The 4,676-nt window shown below is 40.0% G+C and overlaps 1 non-coding gene across 1 annotated transcript; it reads left to right on the top strand.

Moving 5' to 3' along the window:
• Window positions 1–2,637: 2,637 nt before the first annotated feature.
• Window positions 2,638–2,768, top strand: LOC116889780. Its single transcript, XR_004386509.1, has one exon. It is a non-coding gene; the product is annotated as a small nucleolar RNA SNORA17 (small nucleolar RNA).
• Window positions 2,769–4,676: the final 1,908 nt, after the last annotated feature.

The following is a 4,676-nucleotide window of genomic DNA, read 5'->3' on the forward strand; positions in this document are numbered from 1 at the left end:
TTTTTTTTTTTTTTTTTTTTTTTTTTTTTTTTTTTTTTTTTTTTTTTTTTTTTTTTTTTTTTTTTTTTTTTTTTTTTTTTTTTTTTTTTTTTTTTTTTTTTTTTTTTTTTTTTTTTTTTTTTTTTTTTTTTTTTTTTTTTTTTTTTTTTTTTTTTTTTTTTTTTTTTTTTGGAATTGGGGAATTGAGTCCATTGATATAACTAGATAATAAGGAATAGTGAATTTTGTTTCCTCTTATTTGTATTGTTAGAGGTAGAATTTTGTTTGGCTACCTTCTTTTGGGTTTTTGCAAGAAGATTGCTTTCTTGCTTTTTCTAAGGTGAAGTTTTCCTCCCTGTTTTGGAGTTTTCCATGTAGTATCCTTTCTAGGTTGCATTTCTGTGAAGATACGTATCAATTTGGTTTTGTAATGGAGTTTCTGGGAGTTCTGTAGACTTCCTCTGAGTTCATAGGCATCTCTTTTTTTAAGTTAGGAGAGTTTTTTCCTATAATTTAGTTGAAGATATTCACTGGACCTTTAAGTTGCAAATCTTCACTCTCTTCTGTACATATTATCATTAGGTTTGGTCTTCTCATTGTGTCAGGTTTTTCCTGGATGCTTTGGGTTAGGATCTTTTTGAAATTTGAATTTTCTTTGACTATTGTGTCAATGTTTTCTATGGTATCTTCAGCCTCTGAGATTTTATCTTCTATCTGTTTATTCTGTTGGTGATGTTTCTATCTATAACTGGTGAACTCTTTCCTAGATTTTCTATCCCAGGTTTGTCTCTCTTTGTTATTTCTTTATTGTTTCTATTTCCATTTTTAGATCCTGGATGGCTTTCTTCAGTTCCTTTACCTGTTTGGTTTTGTTTTCCTGTAATTCTTTAATGGATCTTTTTCTTCTTCTTTAAGGATTTCTACTTGTTTATCTGTGTTCTCCTGTATTTCTTTAAGGAAACTATTTCTGTCCATCTTAAGGTCCTCTATCATCATCCTGAGATGTGATTTTAAATTCAAATTTTGCTTTTCTGGTGTGTTGGGGTATCCAGAATTTGCTGCAGTTGGAGAACTGAGCTCGGATGATGCCCAGTATACTAGGATTCTGTTGTTTATGTTCTTGTGCTTGCCTCTTGTCATCTGAATATTTCTGGTGCTAGTCTTCCTGTCTCTGACTGGGGCTTGTCCCTCCTATGGGCCTGTAAGCCTGTGATCTTAGGTTTGAGATCATTCCTGTGAGACCAGCTCTCTCCAGGCAGGATTCTTGCATGAAGGGCCTTGGAACAGCTCCAGCTCTGGACACAGATGGAAACTGGATGCATCCTGTCTCATGCTGCTCAGTGTTTCCTGTGCCCTGTGAATTCTTGGTGGGTTCCTCTTTAGGTAGTCACTGGTGGAAAAGTGGGGTCCCATCTGTGGGCCTAGGAGTAAGAGCACTCCAAGGAGAGAAGCTCTCTTAGGGCAGAATTTGGTTATGGATGTTTGTAGGACAGTTTTAGCTCCTGGTCCTGTCCCAGACTGCTCTGTGTTTCCTATGCTTTGTGTGTTTCTGGATGGTCCCCCTTTGGACAGTTATAAGAGTGAAAGTGGTGTTTTATCTGTGGGGCCAGGAGCAAGAGCATTCTTTTGAGATCAGCTCTCTCTGAAGAGCTTTTAGAAAAGGAGGGCCTTGGGACAGCCCGAACTCTGGGTGCAGATGGAGACCAGATAGTTGGCTATCTTTACTTTTTATGTTTGTATAATTTCACATTTACTCTTTGTAATTCACATAAAAAATACATATGATTTCAATGATTTCATTCCCATCAAATAACAATAGAAGAACTGGAAGGAGTTGTATTATGTTGTATCAATATTTAAAGGCAAGGGACAGAGTCTATGGCAATGGAATCAAACAGTACAACATACACTAATGGCACAAATTGTTATTTACTCACCAAACTTCATTAAAGGCTTAATCCATTTATGACATCAGAGTTCTGATTTTTTACTATGTCAAGAAATCCCATAATACACAATCATACATTTCTTAATCCAATCCAATGGTCAATAAACACCGTCTTAGAAAAAAATGAATGCCACAGGCTGCAGAGTGAGCTCTTCCTATAATTTCATTGATAAGGACTCAGAGAACGGAGGAGTCGAGGAGCCTGGAGGATCCTTTGTGTGTGTGTGTGTGTGTGTGTGTGTGTGTGTGTGTGTGTGTGTGTGTGTTTGAATGTATGTAAATATGTGAATGGTTGTGAAGTTCAGAGGAAAATTTGAGGCAGTAGATTCTTTCCTTCTACTTTGTTAATGACAGGGATTGAACCAAGAACTGGTCTCTGAGCCATCTTACTAATCCTATATGTGTTTTTATCCATTATAAATACTATAAAATTATTATTCTGTAAATATTTAAAGTTATTTTTCTCATTGATTAACAGGTATTTTTAATTTAGATGAAGTTAATTTTGTTTTCTCTTATCTTTTGTTTTTAATATGATCAGAGATACTTTGCTGAATTCAAGGTAATCAAAATTAAATGAGTTGTAAAGTTATTGCTGACATTTGGGATATTTATACATTCTGGATTAACTTTCAAATACAGTATAAAGCAAAAATCTGTTTTATATCTAGATGTTACTTAAATTTGGTTTTGTTTTAAAAAAAAGTGTTCCTGCTCCAGAGGCATTGCAAGTGTGAATGCTCTGTCACATGTGTGTCCGTAGAGGGCAGAGAAGAGAAAGCTTTTATCTATTTTCAGGGTTCTGACCTATGAACATCATAATGATTAGTTGCCTAGCATTCTTAAAAAACTAAAATAAAACATGTCTAAGATGACCAGTAGTCTGGTGCTGCACAGGTCTGGGGGTGGGGTGGGACACAGACCATGCCTGAGATGACCTCTGTCCAGTTCCCTAATGCATGAGTAGGGCATAACACTCTTGAGACCACTCTGGAGACAACTCTAGACCCTCAGAGACCCCAGTGTGCTACTAAGAGGAGCAGGTAAGTTGTAGAGAAATGGAAGAGAAGGAGAAACAGAAGAGTGTGGGCACAATGACGAGAGTAGTACTGGAGAATGAAGGGTGGTGAGGTGAGTAGTTGGTGATGCCACCTAAGACCATGGTGGTGTCTTGGACTGTGCAACCACCAGAGGCCATGGCTGGATCCATGCACCGTAGCAGCTGTTGTCTGCTACCATCAAATGCCAGGTGGGCATGTGGACAAATTGATGTTTAAGGGCTGTACTGAGCTGGTTCCATCTCTCACCTGGGCATACTAGGAGAGTTGGTAATGTGGTCATGAGAACAGTAGAGCTGACCCTGACCCTAGCCAGCTGCAGTATGAGTAAGAATGAGCCCCAAATTGCAGGAGCTCTTGGTGAGCTGGCTCCAGATGAGATCAGTGTTGGAAAATCTAGGTCTACCACTCATCTCCCAGTTGGTAGCATGGATAAGGGAGACATGCCCTCTTCCTCCCTCACCCCTCACCACCTTTGGCAGGTGGGATACCTGGTCCTGGAGTCATAGGTGCAGGAGAGCTGACTCCTCCCTTACCAGCTTCAGCACTCTGGAAAGTGAACCCTGCATCTCACATGGGCAGCACAGTATTCCAGACTCTGTTGCTCCCGAGGATGTGAATGTGGGAGAGCTAGGCCCACCACTTATCTGCTGTGCAATGACATGGGCAAAGGAGAGATGCTTCCTCCCTGCCCACCCCCCTCCCCCCTGCCATCTGAAAGAGGCAGGAGAGCTGGTCCCAAGGTTATCAGAGTGGAAGATCTTGCCCAGTCCCTCACCTGATTCAGCCCTCAGGAGAGCAGGGCCTGCACTTTGCCTAGGCAGCACAGTAGAGCTGGCACTGAGTTGCACGGGGCCAGCCCCAGTATAGGTCTTCTTTCTTGTTGGTTCTTCTTGAGACAGCTGATGTGGAAGAGTATCAGCAGAGAGTTAAGATTTTGTATGATGAGATATTTAGGGTTGCTGTATAATAAGCTTACTTATCGAAGTTGTTATGCTACTATGCTAGTTGATTTACTTATCTTGTCTAACTTACTATGCTACTGCAGCTGACCAGCCATCTGTGTTCCTCTGAGGCCAGAAACTGCAGTCTATGGCACTTAGCACCTAATTCTAAAACAGCAGGAGATAAAGTAAAGGATTAATTGCCAAAGCCTTTTCCCTTTCACCCCTATGTCTCTTGTTTGTCTGGCTAGGAGGGAAGTTTGGAGCAATAAACTTCTATTGAACCAAGAGAAGTGAATAGAGCTTGCAAAAGAAAAAACTTTTACATAAGGAAATGTGCATAAGCTTCTAGAGGTTTATATACAGATTCATGAATGAGCATTTATACATTTTCACTCCAACCAGTACAGCCCAGTTTGCATGCATTCTCACAGTAACATTCTTTTTTTTTTTATTAACTTGAGTATTTCTTTTATTTATTTATTTTTTTTATTAACTTGAATATTTCTTATATACATTTCGAGTGTTATTCCCTTTCCCGGTTTCCAGGCAAACATCCCCTTCCCTCCCCCCCTTCCTTATGGGTGTTCCCCTCCCCACCCTCCCCCCATTGCCGCCCTCCCCCTGACAGTCTAGTTCACTGGGGGTTCAGTCTTAGCAGGACCCAGGGCTTCCCCTTCCACTGGTGCTCTTACTAGGATATTCATTGCTACCTATGAGGTCAGAGTCCAGGGTCAGTCCATGTAT

This window comes from Rattus rattus, unplaced genomic scaffold, assembly GCF_011064425.1.
Source record: "Rattus rattus isolate New Zealand unplaced genomic scaffold, Rrattus_CSIRO_v1 flattened_line_147586, whole genome shotgun sequence".
NCBI classification, from domain to species: Eukaryota; Metazoa; Chordata; class Mammalia; order Rodentia; family Muridae; genus Rattus; species Rattus rattus.